Consider the following 19,475-nt stretch of genomic DNA (forward strand, 5'->3'; position numbering starts at 1 on the left):
AGAGGACTTTTTCTTTGTCTTTTGGCTTTTTCTTTGTCTTCAAAGACATTTGTGAGATCTGTAAATTTTTTTTTTTTTAATGTAGAAAATGTGAATTTTTTTGTCCTCTAATTTGTTGATGCCCTGTGTACTCCCTTGGTTGTAAAGACATCTGAATCCTGCCTTGGTTTTCTTTATACTCACCAGGTACAAATTACTGGTATGTTTTATAAGCCGCAGCTACTCTACACAGCCTATCTGATATAATCTTGTTCTGCTGATTTATTTCTTGTAAATATTAAAATGACCCCCCCCCAAAAAAAACATGTCTCCTAGGGACCACACACAAAATACTCCCAAACAGGCCAAGTTTAGAGGCCTGAAGCTGAAAGATGAGAAGAGATTCATCCCCATTATTTACTGTCTGGTTCAAGATTTCACTGACCTGCCCCTTTTCTGGCTTCTTTCCTGCTCAGCCACTGCCTCCGATACCTGCACCCTCAGCAGTCAAAGAGCTTCAAGGCCTCTCTACCTGGAGGGAGGGAGGGTGGGAATGGGTCTGTAATTTCTCTAAATAAAGGGGCAATAATTGATCTCCACCTAGAAAGACCACTCGTGTGCTGGAGGTGGGGAACGGAGGGTGAAGGGATATTTGGTGTCCTGCAAAGGGATGGAATGCGAGGAAGGGGCCCTGAAGCCAGGTTTGGGGCTCCAAACCCCACCTACAGCTTCCTGGGGTGGGGTCTCAGAGGAGGGAGTCATGTCACGTGACTCACTCTGGCCACAGCCCCCTTGGAAGCTGCCAGGTGGAAGTAGACCTTCAGACCTGGGATCGGCGGCGCCGACTCCATATCCCCCTCAAACTCCTAATACCATATTTCTTGGGATCAAAGATGCATCATTTACTTATTTTTTGTTATTTTTTGTTTCAGACAGCATGAGTGGGGAGGGGCAGCGGGAGAAGAAGAGCGAATCTAAGGCAGATTCTGCAACCAGTGCAGAGCCCAATGCAGAACTTGATCTCACAACCCTGAGATCATGTGCTGAGCCGAAAATTCAGAGTCAGATGCTTTACCCACCAAGTCACCCACGTACCCCAGATACATCATTTAAAACTTCACATTCAGGGGCTCCTGGGTGGCTCACTGCGTTAACCCTCTGCCTTCGGTTTGGGTCATGATCTCAGGGTCCTGGGATCGAGCCCCGCATCGGGCTCTCTTCTCAGCAGGGAGCCTGCTTCCACCTCTCTCTCTGCCTGCCTCTCTGCCTACTTGTTATCTCTCTCTGTGTGTCAAATAAATAAATAAAATCTTTAAAAAGAACTTCACATGCAACCCAATTTCTAAGAAAATAATATGTGATTATATATATGCTTAGGAATTGATGAAACCTACTGACTTGGCTTCACTGGCTAGATTCTTCTTTTCAGGAGCTTCTATGTAGAGGAGGAGCCTCTGCTTTCTTCCTGGCTTCCATCTGGCCCCAGTTCTGGCCTCTGGATTTGCCCTTCCAGCTCTGGTCCCAGGTCTACCCCCTCCCTCACTAAGCCTCCCTCCCTCTCAGTCGAGACTTCACCCTCCTCTGAACTCCACTTCAAGTCACATCCTTTAGTTTTCACCGAGCTTCTCAATTAGTTGAGCCACAGTGGTCCAACTTCCCCCAACTTCAGGCTGTTAGGGGTTCTGCCTTAGATCCCTTTTTACAGTTTTCAAAGTTCTGGCTCTAGCATCTAGCAAGCACTCAGCAGGAACGTTGCTGCCTGAGTGAAAATGAGAGGCCCAGGAGGAAAAAGCAATGTCTGAGGAGGAATGCTGGCTGTGAGAGCAGTCTGGGAAGTAGATGGCCAAAAAGGGTGTGGCCCGCCTCACCTTCATCCAGCACTTTTCCACCAGGCTGCTGCTGCCTGAGTCCCACACCTTGAGGTAGCAGTTGACAGCACGGCTATACTCCCCAGCCTGCTCCCACTGGCGAGCTTGGTCCACGAGCCCCTCCATGCCCCTAAGATGAGAGTACACGTGACCAGAACAGGCTGGGCAGCGGGGCCTATCCGGTGCATACCTTGTGACCCACCCTCCAGCCCTGCTGACACTTGCTGCCTCCCGGCGTCATATCTGGCCCCTTTCTTGGTAGCCTCCCGCTCCTACTCTTCCTGCAGAGCCTCCAGCTGGCCCGGCACATAGTCCTTGCAGATCCACAGGGCATCACTCCATAATCCAGCCTCCTGCTCAGATTTCCAGGTATCAGGAAGGCAGAGGCCGGCATGACACCTTCCCACTGCCACACAGGTGCTGTACACTATGGGCCACGGATCCCTAGGTCCTTGGACCTCTCTCCTCCTTCTTGTCTCCTTCCCCCTCTCCATTGCTAACTCTCTGGATCTTTCCCAGTAGTATTGGTTAGTGTAGTGCTCTGTGGGTTCTTACACTCTCTCCCCCTCCCCCTCATGGCCCTGAATCCGGTGCCCTACCTTATAATAATTGAGGGCCAGGCCTGGTCCCTGGGCCTGAAGCAGCAGCACTTCTGCTTTTGGAAAGTCCTCCTCCAAGGCCCCCCGGACCTGCCCCACAAGCACCTCGGCGACACTGTCAGGATCGTGAGCCTCGGACACACACTGAGCTGCCTCCCAATCCTGGTTATGGACAAACCTGCTCCCAGAAGAGGACACAGGGGAGGCTCAGTACCGGACTGAGGCCTCAGTAGTGGGAGACAAACACCCATGTCACAGGGGGTAGAAGATTTATTGGTACCAGGATCAGGTGAAGGTGGCAATGCCAGGTCCTGGGGCTGTGGTTGGGAGGACGGGAGTAAGGAATTGATGGGTAACTCACATGAGGGCTGCTTCCTTGGGATTACCAGCACTGATGAATTCAGCTTCAGCCTTTTCAGATTTACCCTGTAGGGACAGAAGTGCAGCCACACATGATCAGAAGCAGATTGCCATCATGGCAGCCGTGAGAGGAGGAGTTCAAGGTCAAAAGCAAGGGAGAAGGAGCACATCCATACCTCATCCTCCAGGTACATAGCATATCGGACATGAATCTCAGGGGTTTTATGCTTGAGGTCCAGCCGAGAGAGTTCAAAAGCAAATTCCCATGAGCTGAAATGGAAGGTGTAGGTAAGGTCTGCCTACTTAGTACTTTCATTTTTTTTCCCATTTCTTTTTTTTTTTATTTATTTTCAGCATAACAGTACTCATTGTTTTAGCACCACACCCAGTGCTCCATGCAATACATGCCCTCTCTATTACCCTCTACCTGGTTCCCAACCTCCCGCCCTCCGCCCCTTCAAAACCCTCAGGTTGTCTTTCAGAGTAGTACTTTCATTTTATAAGAGGAGGAACAGGGCAGGAGAAAACAGAAAGGGCAGAGACAGGACCGGGGGAGGGAAAGACAGATTGAGAAGACAGTCCATATGAAGTGATACAGAAGCACACACACATGTAAAGAGGACGTGGGTCCGGGGACACTTGGAAAAGCCTGTGCTTCCTGCGACTAGTGGTCATAAGGGAATGGGATGGGCGTGAGGCAGGGGACCGCAGTTAGCCTCACAGAACTACTCTTCCTCAGGAGCAAGGGCTCTGGGTTCTTCACCACTTCCTCCTGAGTCACATCTATACTAGCAGAAAAACTGTCTCTCTAAAACATTAAGACTACCCTCAGCCATCTGACTCAATGCAGGATTATTACTGGTCTTTGTAACATTTGCTTAAGAAAAGTTCTTTTTGCATTTAACAGAAGCACACTTCCATCACTCAGAAGTCAATTACTGGCTTAGTGCACCTTAGCTTTAAAAGCTCTTCTCTCTGGGGCACCTGCCTGGCTCAGTCTGTAGAATGAGTGACCCTTGATCTCGGGTTGAGTTCAAGACCCACACTGGGTATAGTAATTACTTAAAAAGGTCTTTTTGAAAAAGAAGGAAAAAAAGCTGATCACGTTCCATCTTCTTAGAACAGCTAAACACTGTTCTGAGTCCCTGGGGAGCAAGGGCAGAGCGATTGATTCATTCCTTGCCTCTCCATCACGTTCTTCCAAGGATTTCTTCACTCCTGCCTCCGTTTTCAGAAACACTTCTCAGCTATACAGCAATCTTCCTTGTCTACGTAGAGGCTCTTTCTCAAAAGGGGCCAGTGGAGAGAAGTCTTAGGGCCTCACCATTTGTCAGCGGCATGGTCAACGGCAGCTTCCAGGAGTCTGAGCTTATTAAGCAGTCTCACTGCGGACTCTCCTCCCAGGCTCTTTGCCCACAGATAAGCCATGTGCTTGTGGGCATTAGCTCCTCCGTGAGCCTTGGCTACCTGTGAAGCAAAGCCATTTGGCAATCCTCCCACACAGGGCCACATGGCTGCTCCCTACTCCCCTCTGATCGGACTTCAGCTTTGACAAGGGTCCGGTCTTTCTACTAGAACAGGGAGAGGGCTCAGTTTTGGGGTCTGTTAGCCTGCTCAGGGTCCAAGGATGGACTTCAGGTAGTTCACAGACCCCCTCCTACCGCATGTGAAATTTTGCCTGTCAGTATGAACATTTTTCAGAGAGACCCACAACCAGTTCAGAATGCATCACTTGAGAGTGGGGAAGAGGGACAGGCGCATCCCCAGAGTGACTTGGACTCCTTACCCGGTAGGCTTCCTCCCAGAGCCCATTGGACCGGTACATGTTCACTGTTGCCTTCCACTCCTAAGCCTCGAGGTAGTGATACTCGGCCTCCTGCAGTCAGCCTTCAGCCTCCAGCTCCTGGGGAAAGGAGGGTCAGGATGGGGCGAGGGGGATGTGGAGCCTGTTCGGGGAAGAGATGGCCGAGGCTTGAGAAGGACTCACCTTGCCCAGGTGCAGGTGTGTGTCACTGAGGAGATCTGGGCGGTGCTTCCCTACCAGGCGGATCATATCATCACACAGCTTGTGCTTTTTGAACATGGGGATGGCAAGACCAGGCTCTTCCACTGTCATGTAGTGCCTGGGGAGGGGAGAGACACCCCAGGGCTCCTCGACCTAGATTCCTGCATCACTGCCTTCTAGGCAGACAGCGCGCATCCTTCTCCCTGCATGACTCCTCTAGGGCTGTGGCTCACCCTTCCGCCTCCGGTACTTGCCTTGCTTCTCCATCTCCAGGGCCTGGGTGATGTACAGCACCGACACGTCTTCCAGCCTCATGCACTTCACTGCCAGCTTTGCAGACACACAGAGACCCAGTAGCCTCCGGCGCGCTTCCGAGGGAAGCAGGGGGGCTGCGGAGTGGCCAGGGAAGCATGATTTGGGGGTGACCTGTGTTCCCAGCAACTCTGAACCTTCCCAACAACCACAAGGGTTTGTGTACGGATGCTTTCCTGGTCAGTCCAGGGAATTCCAAGACCATAAGGAGCAAAGTCAGAACTATATTCCGCTCACGCAGAAAGGCCAGAGATGCCCTGTGGTGGGGCGCGTGTTCCCACTCCCGAGCTCCCGCCGTACCCACCGGGTTCTGGCTGCAGGCAGGGAATGAAGTTGCCGCTGTGACGACAGCTTGGGGAGGGGCAATTGGGGCTCCCCAGCTCCCAAACTCTTCTGCTCGCTTCGGAATTACAGGTTGGGAACAAGGGCCTCTTCATCCTTGCCTTTCCCTGTGGCTAGGTATCCAAGCGCTCCAGACTTTTCTATTTTGGTGCTCTTTCTCAGCTTTCAAGGAGGCCAGTGAAGAGGGGACATCAGAGCCCAAGGAAAGTAGGGACAGCCCCAGGGAGGTGGAGCCCTCGGACGAACTGCGCCCCGCTCTCTACCTTGTGGGCTTGCTCCCAGCGGCTGGCCCGAGTGTACATGTCTATTGCATCTTTTGTTCGGTCTCCCTTAATGTAGAGCTCCTCCACAATCTGTGCTCGAGACAGCAGACACAAAAGGCCGAGGGCAAGAGCATTAGAGAAAGAGCGTTAGAGCCTCTGCAGGGGGAGAGCAAACCTTAGCTGGGATGGTGGGGAGAGGATAGGACCCTTAGTCCCCAACATGGAAGAAAAGAGGGCTATCTTGTCTCACACCCTCTACTGTTTTGAAAACAAAAACAAAAAAACAGCCAAGACCAGAATGGGGACAATACAACACGCAGTTTAAAAGGACCTAAAAGGACCTCGTACTTCTGCAACACAGGGCAATTCCACATTGGAACTCCCATGGAGTTCCATAGAAGAGAGCTGGAGACTCGCTTTATAGATCTGGGAGAGGGGTTTGTGTTATGTTGGAATGAAATAAGGGAAGAAAACTGCTTTCTTCTCGCTCAGGGTGGCTGGTGCTGCTGGGACCCAGAAAGAAGGATTTGGTGAGGTGGCCCCCACTTCCGGTTCTGAGTTCTCTTCTCATTCTGTACTGCATTGCCTCCAGCTCCAGCAAGGGACTTTCCTCACCTCATACTCCTGCAGAGACGCATAGTGTTGGGCCACGCGGGGATAGTATTTGGACGCAGTGTTCTGGTCCTGTAGATCTAATATATAAATGGCCTTCTTCCACTGGCGGGAGCCCAGGGCAGCTTCCATTGCCTTAATGGAGCACCTGGCAGAGTTGGGAAAGGCATCTGTGTGTATGAGGCAAGAGGAAGACAGGTAGAGGTAGGGAGACACCTCAAGCCTACTCCAACCTACATGGTGTCATCTCTGTTGGAGCCTTGGTGCCCTTACTTGACCCATCACCTTGGACCTCACACCCAGTCTCAGTTGCACCCCTCTACCTGGCTTCAATATAGTGATTAATGGCTGCATTGAGCTGCTTCTGCTGCACCAAATGATCCCCCAGGTCTCTTCCAGGCTCACCACTTCCACTGGGAATGCCAACCGAGCCAGCTCCACCGCTGCCAGGGACAGAGAGGGCACTCAGCTAAGACTTCCAGGGATGGGACTCAGGGAAATGGGGTGTAGAAAATAGGTGAGAAGTGGAGGGATGGAGAACTGAGCCGATCCACCAGAACAGATGCACAAAATTGGTGCAGGGGGATGATTTGGGCAAGACTCTAACAGGGAAGGCGGGGCTGTAGGGGGCAGTACCTTTCATGAATGCGCTGCCTTTACAGTAGCACTCCAGGGCCAGCTCTGGGTTTCGAATCTTCTCAAAGAGATCACCTGCCTGTTGACACATACCACATGACTACAACAACAGCCTGAAGACGCTGGGTCAGGGCCCTAGGACAAGCTGGTTGTCTAGCTGTGGGGCCACGGGAAGGAAGGATCCAAGAGGACTCCTGGCAAAACAGCAGCAGTTGACATTTACTGAGCACTGAGAATTCTCCTACTTTCTTCACCGCCCCTATGATTCTTCTTTACCACCCTAGGAGGTAAATGCTATCATTACTCCCATTTACAGAGAGGAAATTGAGAAACCAAGGTTTGGAAAGGTTCACTTAACCCACGGTTATACAAGCTGTTAAATGGAGCCAGGTAACTTGAAAGAGTCTAAAATCCCAAGTCTGTCCTACTAACTACACTCCTATGCCACATTTGGAAATACACATCAACACCTGGACTGGAGGGCATGGGTGCTAAAACTCTGAAGGGGTACCTACATAGGGGAAGCAAAAGCAATAAAAATCTTATAAACTGGGATGGAAGAATGTTTGGAATAACTACCTGAAAGGTGTTACTGGTTGTAATGGCAGGGGACTGGTGCCTTAGCACGGGAGGAGCATCTCACACTCCCGCCCCATGGAAAATGGCCTCTGGCCATCCTTCCTAGCTGCCCACACCTCACTTCTGGTCTGCCTCAGCTCTCAGCGACGTGGAGCTGCCTTGCCTCGAGTGCCAGTTTGCTCAAGGTTTTCCACATTGCCTCTGTTTCTGGGGTCATTTCCAGAGTCTCCAAGAAGGCTGTGGCCCTGAAGAGAGAAGGAAGGAAGGCAACAGTCAGGTCTTCCAGCCTCAGAACCCAGCCTCTCCCACCACCTCCCGGGGATATCAGCCCAGCCCCTCACCGGGTGTAGCTGCCGTCATCGATGGCTGTTCCAAACTCGATCAGGCCCTCATCCAGCATGCAGGCAACAGTTGTCACACCTTCGGTCACCATCACCTCGGTCTTCCCCCCGCCCTGCTCCAGACCTACCACATCACCCTGTAAAATTTCAATCCCCCCACCCCACCCGAATTCCAGTTTAGTGTCTCCACGACTCCACTGCAGAACAGACCCCGCCTTACCCCACCCTAGCGCTTACACACTGAGGGAATGACAGTGGCCCTTGTTTGCCCAGCTGTTTAGTTTCCTTCAAGCAGGTAAGAATCCCTTATCTACACTAATGCCCTCAGGTTCCTGTACACTCAGAGCTGTGCCCGCACTAATGCCTGGATGTAAACTGACAAAGCGTCCAATCACTTCTGCTTCCAGCTTGAGTCCTGTTAAAATACAACTTTAACCTGGGCCCTACTTTTGAATACATTTGTTGCTTAGGTCACCTGAAGAAATCACTAGGCATGCTTCCTAGTCTCCCACGGGGAGGAAGGAAGGGAAGGAGGGAGGGAGGAAAAAAAAGGAAATGTAGGGAGGGAAGGAAGGGAAGAAAAGGAAGGAAGGGAAAAAGAGAAAGAAAAAGAGAAAAACAGAAAAGGAAAGGAAAGAAAAAAAAAGGAAAAAGCCAGTAAGCTAAAACCTGAGCAGGAAAAAACAGGGGAGCAAGTGGAAAGGGTACAGTCGCCCTGATGGCAAACACAGCAGCGGATGAATAAACCAGGGGTCCTCCAGCAGGATGAGGGGGCGATTCTGAGGTTCTGTTAGTCATGAAATCTGGGATCCTCTCTTCAGGAAAGGGAACAAAAGTCATTAGTATGCCTGATTCCTGCAAAAGCAAACACTGATCATATCTAGAGGAAAACATGCCCATGTTAGGCCCTTGAGATTCTAAAAATTATATTCAGTGTAACGTGAGCCCCCCAATAAAATAAAGCTACCAAAATAGAAGTTAACTACCATAAAGGAGTAAACAATAACAATAACTACAGCACTTTTGGACCTCCAAGGATTTCCAATATTAAAAATAACAATTATGGAAGAAACCAGTTATGGAATATGAAAGAATTGTGAAATGTTTAAAGACCTAAGGGATGGAATGAAAAATTAAGCAAGAGACAAGAAACTATAAAAAATGGCCAGGTTGTGCTCGCTTCAGTAGCAAATATACTAGAAGAAATGACCAGGCAGACTAGAGAAAGAACCAAATGAAACCGTATGAAAAATTCAATATTCAAAGTAAGAAAACTCAGTGGGTGATTTCAATAGCAGATAAGACAGTGGTGACAGTAAACCTCTGACTTGCAAGATGTTTCCTTTTTTTTAAATAATTTTTAAAAAATTGTATTTATTTATTTATTTGACAGAGAGAGGGAAACAAACAAGGGGAGTGGGAGAGTGCGAGAGGGAGAAGCAGGCTTCCTGCTGAGCAGGGAGCACCATGCAGGGCCTCAATCCCAGGACCCCGGGACCCCCGGGATCATGACCTGAGCCAAAGGCAGACACTTAAGGGCCAAGCCACCCAGGCACCCCTTGCCAAGATGTTTCTTAAGGAATTATCCAGAATGTGCATGGAGCGAGAAGGAGGAAGGAAGAATAAGAGGTTCTAGAGGCACAAAGACAGGACAAGAAATGGAACACATACCTAATTAGAGTTCTGAGGGTGAGAAAGAGTTCCAGAGAAGCAGCAACATTTAAAGAGCTCATGGCTGAGGAACAAGGTGTCCTCGCAGATGGGACACACACACACATGCGCGCGCGTGCACGCGTGCACATACACACCAAGCACGGTTAAGTAAGAGGACATTTATATGCAGACATAATGTACTGAAGCTTCAGAATGCTGGAAAAAAGAAGACTTTAAAACCAACAAGACAGGGACGCCTGGGTGGCTCAGTCAGGTAAGCCTCTGCCTTAGGCTCTGGTCACAATTCTGGAGTTATGGGATTAAGCCCCCCCCCATCCCTCCCTGCTCAGTGGGGAGTCTGCTTCTCCTTCTGCCCCTCCCCTTGCTCTCTCAAATAAATAAATAAAATCTTTTTTAAAAAGCAACAAGACAACACAAGGAGCTGTTAATAAACTTCTCAGAACTAAGGGGGTCAGTCGATGGGATGATAATATTTGCAAAAGACTAAGAAAAACTGTCAAACTGTTCTTTCAAGAACACGCCAAATAAAAACATTTTCAGATAATTCCATTTTGGTACTTTTCAGAAACTGAGGATTCATCTTCGAAACACTTTCTCTCAAGGAGGTAACTCCAGAGCAAAGGTCAGCAATGCAAAAAGAGTGAGCAGAGAAACTGGCACCATGATGGTAAATGTAACCAAATTCCAGCTGTGGAAAAGAATAACGTCTCACTTTGGGGATAAAAAAATACTGGGCAATAATGGCAAAGGGGAGGTAATCAAAGTTCAGGTCCTTGTATCATTTGCCAGGGGTCAGATGCTAAATAAGCTGAAACTATTCAGAATAATTTAAGGGTATGGTAAACTTCCAAGGGTAACCACTATAGGAGTCAAATGTATGACCTCCAAAGCAAAAATGTGAAAAATGTGTTTAAAACAGGACAAAACAGCCCCCAAGCGCCAAACGTAATTAGTCTAAAATGAGGAAAGAAAAGCAGGAAAGAAGAGATGTAGAAAAAAGACAAAAAGAACTATCACATGCTCCCTCTGTATCCACACCAATCATCCTCACCTAGCACAGGGCCTCTCTTGTTTTCCCTCCCAGATTCTGGAAGGTCACTGGAATGTACATGATGCTGGCAGGACAGGAGAGTGACCGATCTTCAGTCTGATAAAAAAAGAAGCTCTGAACAGCTTACAACAGAGAATCCTCACCCAGGAACTGACAGAACTGCCCCCGCTAAGGGGGCTCTTCCAGTCTAAGAGAACTCATTATGACCTGGTGAATTCCCAGGGCCACTGGAATAGAGAGGACAGGATACAATGTCAGGAATCTGAACAAGGACGGTTCTGGAGCCTAGCGCACTGTGGGGAAGGATCTAGGCTTTACTTGCTGACTCTATCACAGAGATGATGGGTGGTGGGCCAGAGAAAACCAAATAACCTTTGGAGCTTCCTCAGGGCCCTAACTGATCAGTGAGACACTATGTCTGAGGTCCCCTGGCACCGACATACCCTAATAGAGGATGTGGTGACCCTCTTGGGTGCCTCAATGTTGTACCACACACACAGGCTGTTTCGGTTCTGAGCCACCAGCCCGTCACTTCCTGGGACCAGTGCACGTAGGAGCAGAAGTGGAGGATCACCGTCTTAGAGCAGCTTTCAGTATCGTACAGATGCAACTGCGGAAGGAAGAGGTGGACAGCGCAATCAGAAGGGGTTATGGGGTGGCTTCTGATATTGACCATTTCTCTAACGAAATGTGGTGAGCTGACCCACCCCTCAGGCAGATGCTGGATTTCAAAGCTTACTAGCCTGCAATGCTCGACGTGTATGCTGACTTGGTACATCCTGACTCTGGCCCATAAGAGATGACCAAGTGAGCCCAGAGCTACACCAGAAATTTAAGTTAGCTGAAGGTCAGACTTTCATTCTTAGAGTTTAACTCTGGGCCAGAGTTGCCAGACTGGATCACAAAAGTAAGGCCACCATGCACATTCAATGGTCTGGAAATTGGTGATGTGGCTTTCCCATCACAATGAACATGAAATGAAAAATTACCAGAGAGTCTCTTTGCCCTCAAGATTGAGCTCTTTGGTGATAGCATATTGAGATCAGAGTCAATAAGGAGTTTGGGGGAGACTGTCAAGCCAGCCTTAACACTGTGGGGTACGTGTAGCTGAGGAATGCTGCAACAGGTGTGGGTAAAGTTCAGCCAGGCATTCAGGGGTGAGGCAGTCTCCCGAGGGCACAGACTTGTGAACAGTAAAAGAGAAACCAGCTCCCAAATTTCCCTCTTGACTTTGGTGCCATCACAATACCATCTTCTCACAATACCATCTTCTTAAGGTATGGGCTATGTTAACAGATGGGCTGTGATAACAGACACCATGTTGATTCTTCTGTGCCTTTTGCTATGTTGATGGCATAGTGCACCAAGAAATTAAGCCCATCCTGCCCCCCGCAATCCCTGGCAGCAGGTAGTATCACATCCTCTATGGACTACTCAATGGCTAAGGCCTTAGTAACCCTTCTTACACGAAGTTTCCAGTCCCTGAAGAGAAGCTTGTGCCCGTTTCATTAAGTTCCAGCCAATCCACACGGCTCTCATGGCTGATGGTGCCAATGTTGTAGCCACCAGTCAGATCCACTACAAAGTAAAAGAGAGAGGGTTAAGAAGACAGATTCCACATAATCATATACAGACACAAGGCAGCCTGCAAAAGTCTTGCCTTTAATTATTATGTTGGGCTTTAAGAATGTTCCATCAGTGTAGAGTATGAGGAATATGACATAATTTTGCTAAGATGCTTACAATACTAGATTTATACTAAAATTATAGAGATTTTGTTTAACTCTGTAGCTAGCTCAAAAGGTCCAGATCCATCAAGAAATGAGATTCCTCTCTGGGATCTTGGAGTTGTCTCATAGCAGATCAGAACAGATCAGAGCAACGGGCATCCTTTACTCAAGAAATCCTCTGGAAGGCAGCACTGAGCACATTAAGGAAGAGCCCCAGTTCCAGCACAACCATGAAGAGAAAGCTGATGGATGAAACGACCTCGATGAACATATGTGCTACAAGGAGTTCCTTGCACTTTGAGTGTCAATGATGTAAGAGCCCCGAGGGGCAAACAGTGGAGAAGGCACACAGACAAAACAGAAGGAACCTCTGATTAAAGTCAGGCTGAAAGTGCTGAGGATAAGTATTTTAGTTTGGTGTGAATTTTGCAGACAATGTAAGATAAGATCACACTTACGGACTGGCTAGGATGCTTTCAGGGAGTCTCCTGAACACGGCGCCTTCACAGCTCTTATTTGTATACGTTACCAATGCGCAATGTCCTGCCTTGATCCGTGCTCAAGCTCAAGACCAAATGCCAGCTAATGTCTACAACTGGGAAGACCAACCTAAAAATGAAATTTCCTTTAATTAAAAGCCAACTTCATAAAGCCATGTTTCAATGTCTCAATTTTTAAGTAGAATCACAGAATACTAGAGCTGTGGGACCCCATCTCTGTGAACACCCTGAAATTATATACAAAATTATATGTTTATGATATTCTTCTGGGAAAGGATCTATGATTTAAAAAAAAAAAAAGATTTTGTTTATTTATTTGAGAGGGAGAGAGAGAGACAGAGCATGAGAGGTGGGAGGGTCAGAGGGAGAAGAAGACTCCCTGCCAGGCAGGGAGCCTAAAATGGGACTCGAGGATCACAACCTGAGCTGAAGGCAGTCGCCTAACCAACTGAGCCACCCAGGCATCCCAGGATCTATGATTTTAATTAGATACTCAAAGGGGTCACGAATGAAAAAAGGTTAAGAGAAGGTCATTTTATACACTATTGAAGACAAGCCCTTTGTAGTGGGATGACTTGTCCAAAGTCTCACAGCTCATTACTGCCACTGGAACATGGGCCGCCATATTACATCATTTCCATTACAACTCAACAATCTGATGTGAAACATAAAACTCATGAACTGTAAAGGTATCTTAAGAACAGCCGCATATGTATTTGGAAACTTGATTTATAAGAGGTGACATTACGAATCAGTGAATGGATTTCCAATAAATGGTTAAACATGGAAAAAGTAAATTATGAGCCACACCCACGTTACACACAAAAATTAATTACAGATGACAAGCAAAAGCTAAAAATATTAAAATGTAGGAGGGAGTAGGAACCTTCTTTTTAAAAAATTTTATTTATTTATTTATTTATTTATTTATTTATTTATTTAACTCTACACCCAGCTTGGGGCTCATACTCACGATCCTGAGATCAAAAGTCACATGCTGGGGCACCTGGGTGGCTCAGTGGTTTATTAAGCCTTTGCCTTCAGCTCAGGTCATGATCCCAGGGTCCTGGGATTGAGCCCTGCATTGGACTCTCTGCTCAGCAGGGAGCCTTCTTCCCCGCCCCGCCCCCCCCCTCCGCCTACCTCTCTGTCTACTTGTGATCTCTGTCTGTCAAATAAATAAATAAAATCTTCAAAAAAAAAAAAAAGAGTCACATGCTCCTCTGGCTCAGGCAGTCAGGTGCCCCAGGGAAACTTCTTAAACGAGACCTCAGAAATCAGCTCAGGTCCTGATCTCAGGGTCCTGGAATCAAGCCCAGCACCAGGCTCTCTGCTTGGCAGGGAGCCTGCTTTCCACTCTTTCTCTGCTTGCCGCTGTGCCTACTTGTGATCTCTCTCTCTCTTTCTGTGTCAAATAAATAAATGAAATCTTAAAAAAAGGGGCGCCTGGGTGGCTCAGTGGGTTAAAACCTCTGCCTTCGGCTCAGGTCATGACCTCAGGGTCCTGGGATCGAGTCCCGCATCAGGCTCTCTGCTCAGTAGGGAGCCTGCTTCCTCCTCTCTCTGCCTGCCTTTCTGCCTGTGATCTCTGTCAAATAAATGAATAAATTCTTAAAAAAAAAAGAACTAGGTATGGGTACACAAGTAATAATATTATTAATAGCTAACATTTATTAAGTGCTTATTATGTGCCAGACATTAGTCTAAGTGCTTTTCATATAAGGTAGGTACAATTTTTATCCCCATTTTGTGGATGAGGAAACTGAGATACAGAAAGGTTAAGAAATTTGACCTAAGATCACCCAGGTATAATTGCAGAAGTGGGGAGGTTTGACTCTAGACCTTGTTCTTAATGAGGCTATATGGGTATGTTATTCTCTATACATCATAGGGAATACTGTGCTGTTCTAAATACATTTTTCCATGCTTGAAACATTTCATGATACAGTTAATTTTTTTAAAGATTTTATTTATTTATTTGTCAGAGAGGGTGAGTGCACAAGCAGGGAGAGCAGAAGTCAGAGGGACAAGCAGGCTCCCTGCTGAGCAGGAAGCCTTATGTGGGACTTGATCCCAGGACTCTGGGATCATGACCTGAGCCGAAGGCAGGCTCTTAACTGCCTGAGCCACCCAGGTGTCCCCAGAGTTAATTATTAATATGTAAAATAAGATGTATTTATTTATGTGAACACTTGTGAAATTCAAATAAATTTTGTCAACACTGGCTACCAATGTCAAACTCTACAGAAAATAAGTCCCCTTCCAGTTCGAACAGTCCATTATCCTATGTCCTAAGTCTAAACAGGAAAATTCATAAATTGACTAAAGGTTCCGCTCTACAGTTCACAATTCCTAGCCCAAAGATACATGCCTAAAGAACATGAACAATTATAGGGACAAGCTGATATGCGTAACAGTTTATGTGTATCTATACAGCTAGATGCAGACTCACACACGTGGATTAGAACACTTCCCACATCCTCTGTGAGAGCAGGGCCATACATTAACCTGGTGCCTCTCAGATTCCTGCATTCTCCACTCTACACACCCCTGTGATATGGAAGCATACTAGAAACATCTGTTTTGTTATCAGAATTATGGGAGAGTCTTACCTATAGCAATAGTCTTAACATCAACAAGAGAAGCCAATTTCTTATAGTCTCCCATCCCTCGTTGACGCCGCTCATTAATACGGACACTGAAACACGAAGGGTGAGGTAAGGCAGAATGGACTTGGGTCATCGGGATGTTTAGCAAGGGCCCCAAAGTACCATATGGGATGACGTTTTTAGATTAATCTTGAGGATACAGGAGTGAGAGGTTAAAAGGGACTTCTTTGGGGTTTCAAAAATTTAGAGAACCTTGTGGGGTTACCTGATGAGGTGGGGGTTCATGAATTCAGTACGTACAGAACCCAGGGTATCATTACTCCCATATTCCACCAGGGTTAGCTCTCCAGCATTGAAGATCATGCACACCTGGGGATGAAGGGAACTGTCACGTGGCAGGAAGTTTGCATGAAGAAGTCTGCATGGTCAACAGTAGTAGAGGGAGATGTCTTGTCAGTGCAAAGTGACTCCCACTTTTCTCTGTATTCTGTTCCTCTGCCTATCTCGCCCTCCTTTCTTTATCTGCTCTTAGCTAGGAGGTTTACTGAGATGGTGAGGGTTGGTTAATCAAGCTCTACTCACATTCTCAATTTCAAAGAAATACTTCTCATTGCCACCAGATCCCTGCCAAGCCACGTGTCAAAGAGAGAGAGGACATAAGAACAATGTGGGTAAGTATCCAAGACAACGCTGAGACAAGGACGGGGTAGGAGGCAGAGAGAAGGAGTTTAGGAAGGCCCTGATGTTCCACAAGTGGGGTGCTGTGTCACATTCTGCCCTAGACTTCTAGGCTTCTGAGTGATCCTGTAAACACTGTCCAACAGTGGGAATTCCCATTCCAGGATTCCAAATCTCCAGGGTCTCACTCCCAGGTCCACCAGGTCCCCAACGCCAGCATCTTAGAGCTTTTACTTAGAGATCTTCCCCCTTAGGGACCTGGGCTCCCTGGAAGTAGCAGCTCACGATGCTCCATTCCCTGCCCCTCCGCCTGGGGGTCCTACCTCACTAAAGCGATTAGTGTTCAGGTCCCCAGCAGCAGCATGTCTGACGTGTGGGCCACCAGGTAACTAATGTTCCTTTCCGAGGATTTTCACCTCTTCTATCCCATAGCCATAGTGTGACTGGAGTACCACTTGGGTCCCCGATGACAGGTTCTTCACAATCACCTTGGTAAGGTACAAGTCTGAGCCCCCTGAGGCTTCCCTCAACCCCAAAGAGGGGTTAACCTGCCGTGCCCACCTCCACAGTGTTCAACAAAGCTAGTATCTTGTTTCCTCACCTAGCCTAGGCTATTGTTGGTAAAAATGACACCTCATATTCACACAGTGCTTTACTATTTACAAAATGTTTTCAGAGATTATCTCCTTCAATGCTAATACATAATACATACGGGGTCAAACTAATCACTCTCCTTACAATCCTCTACCTCTTGTGAAAATCTTTGTGATTACTTTAATCATGGTGTATACTGATCATACTGTCATTTCATATACTTCTTTGCTAAAATGATCCTGATTAAGGAACAATATAATACAGACAATTATCTTTGTATTCTCTGTCCTAACAGTGCTCATGTATAGAGAATGGACAGAAAATGAAAGAACAAGGGTGCCTGGCTGGCTCAGTCAGAGGAGCATGAAACTCTTGATCTCAGTTGTGGGTTTGAGCCCCAAGTTGGGTGTAGAGTTATTTAAAAATAAAATCTTAAAAAAAAAGAGGGGGAACCTGGGTAGCTCAGCTGATTAAGCATCTGCCTTCAGTTCAGGTCATGATCCTGGGATCAGGCCCCACATTCAGCCCCACGTCCAAGTGCTCCCTCTCCCTCTGGCCTTCCCCTGGCTCCTGTGTGGACACTCTGTCAAATAAGTGAACAAAATTTTTAAAAAAAGAGAAAAAGAATGAAGGAACCAATGAATAATAAATGGAAGGAAAAGGGGACAGAGGTAGGGAAAACAGAAAAGTGGGCTCAAGAACAAAGAAATTACCTTGCAATGTCACACACGGTGAGTTCAGAGGCCCTAAAGCAATGTTATGCACCTGCATAATCCTAAACTCCCTAGTTAACAACATATAGGTAATAAAGCTTTTTCTGTTTTGTTTTGTTTTAGAGAGGGATGGAGACATGGGTGGGGCCGAGGGAGAGGGAAAGAGAGAATCTTAAACAGACTCCATGCCCAGTGTGGAGCCCCCATGTGGTGCTTGATCTCACAAGCCTGAGGTCATGACCTGAGCTGAAATCAAGAGTCCCACACTTAAGACTGAGCCATCCAGGAGCCCCAGGTAGTAAAGTTTTAAACCAGGAAGATGGAAGTGGCGATCTCTGTACCCCTTAAATTTGGTGTTTAAATCTTTTCTTACAGTAAGCTGGAAGGGCTACAGCAGGAAAGTTGCCAAAGAGTTGCCTGATACACTCTGTTCTCCAGAACAGCTCTGCCAGGGGTTATATTTGACACTGTGGCAGTGTCCAGAAGGAGATTTTGGTGCACTGGCTATCAGCTGCTCACCTGGCTAGGTCCCACATATGTCAACTCAAACGGATTCTTGTAAATGCTTCTCCGGAGGCAGCAGTCAAACTGTTCCACTCCACCACAGAGTGTGCCCTAGAAGGGAAAGCGACAACATAAAAGGTCACAGGCATCAGAAGGATATCTAGAGACACCTTTGAAACCCAAGTTCTAGAATCTAGGAAAGAGTTGGCAGTAAAAGGGCTGGCAGTTTGGGGAAGTACCAGATGGAAAGAGGTGGCACTCACAGCACTCAAGGACAGTGATGGGATGAAGGAGAGAAATCAGCCCTGCCTACAGAATTCTTTGTCTCTTTTGGCTTCCCATAAAGTGTGAATTTCTCTTTCCTGCCTTTAATGTCATCTTTTTAGGTTGGAGTCAAAAGGGAAGAGGAGATTCTCTAGTTTCAGGGAGAGTGCTTTAGGCTAAGTCTGGATTTTCCACCCAGGCAGAAAGGGATTACTCTTAAAACACACCGCACAGAGTCGTGAGCCATCCCGTTTCCAGGCCAAGGCAGTGACCGTATTTAAGTTGGCAATCTCCTTGGGCTTTGCCACTTCCCAGATACTTCTTCAAGGGCTTTAGTTGAGTAGCCGAAGTCTGAAATTAAGAAGGTGGATTTCAGAAGAGATGGAGACTGAGCAAAAGGGTGGAAATGGGTGGGTAACTGAAGGCAATGAGTCTTGCTGTATCAGCGAAGAAAGGAAGTGAAAGAGAACACACATGCTAGGGAATCTCATAGGAGAGGACTAAAAGGTTCCAAGGAAGGAAGTTGGGACAATCAAGAGAAAAGTAAAATGGGGTGAGAGCGATAGGAGTGGAGAAAACAAAAGGAGATCATGGCTGGTGAGAAAAATGAGCTGTTAGCAAGGCAGAAATAAGGAAAAAGAAACAGAGAAAAAGGAAGGAAGAGACCCACATGACATCGAAGGGGATAAAAGGACAGGGCTAGTAAAGCTGATGTGAAGGGACTGGGGCCCTTTATTTATTTTATTTTATTTACCCTTCCATCATCCATCTATCCCGTCCTTCCTTCCTTCCTTCACAAAACCTTTAAGCATATATTATGTACTGGATTCTAATTTGGCCACTGGAGATTTAAAAACAATGAATAGGCCCTCTTCTCAAGGGCGTTTCAGTTTAGCCAGATAACTATAAACACCAAAGTGTAATATCATGGGACAAACACCGAGCCAGTGGTCTGAACAGAGGCAATGGTAATACAAAGACAGTGGAGATGAATTCCACTATGGAGTCCCATGCAGAGGCACAGAGACACAAAATCCTGGTGTATTGTGGAACTGCCAGAGTCCCAACCAATGGTGGGAGCAGGAAAAGGGAAGTGAGTGAATTAAAACCTGAGGATCTCTTTCAACCTACATGGATTTCCAACCATTCTCCCACTCTGGTTGAAAATAACTGGACTAGAGCAAGGTGTACACAGGGAAAGTAGGCAGTAGATGCACATGGAAAGGGACCCATCTGTCATAACTTCCCAACACAACAGACTG

At 47.2% G+C, this 19,475-nt stretch overlaps 2 long non-coding RNA genes and 1 pseudogene across 2 annotated transcripts; all 3 read right to left on the reverse strand.

Moving 5' to 3' along the window:
• Nucleotides 1-439: 439 nt before the first annotated feature.
• Nucleotides 440-2,474, reverse strand: LOC123927183. Its single transcript, XR_006815369.1, has 3 exons — nucleotides 2,447-2,474; nucleotides 1,848-1,977; nucleotides 440-511 (listed from the first exon to the last, which is right to left on the reverse strand). It is a non-coding gene; the product is annotated as an uncharacterized LOC123927183 (long non-coding RNA).
• A 233-nt stretch (nucleotides 2,475-2,707) lies between these two features.
• LOC123926557 lies at nucleotides 2,708-13,476 on the reverse strand (annotated as a pseudogene).
• A 2,033-nt stretch (nucleotides 13,477-15,509) lies between these two features.
• LOC123927181 lies at nucleotides 15,510-18,520 on the reverse strand. Its single transcript, XR_006815367.1, has 4 exons — nucleotides 18,441-18,520; nucleotides 17,965-18,060; nucleotides 15,726-15,829; nucleotides 15,510-15,549 (listed from the first exon to the last, which is right to left on the reverse strand). It is a non-coding gene; the product is annotated as an uncharacterized LOC123927181 (long non-coding RNA).
• Between the last annotated feature and the right edge of the window lie 955 nt (nucleotides 18,521-19,475).

The sequence above is a fragment of the Meles meles genome, chromosome 16, assembly GCF_922984935.1.
Source record: "Meles meles chromosome 16, mMelMel3.1 paternal haplotype, whole genome shotgun sequence".
Taxonomy (NCBI): domain Eukaryota; kingdom Metazoa; phylum Chordata; class Mammalia; order Carnivora; family Mustelidae; genus Meles; species Meles meles.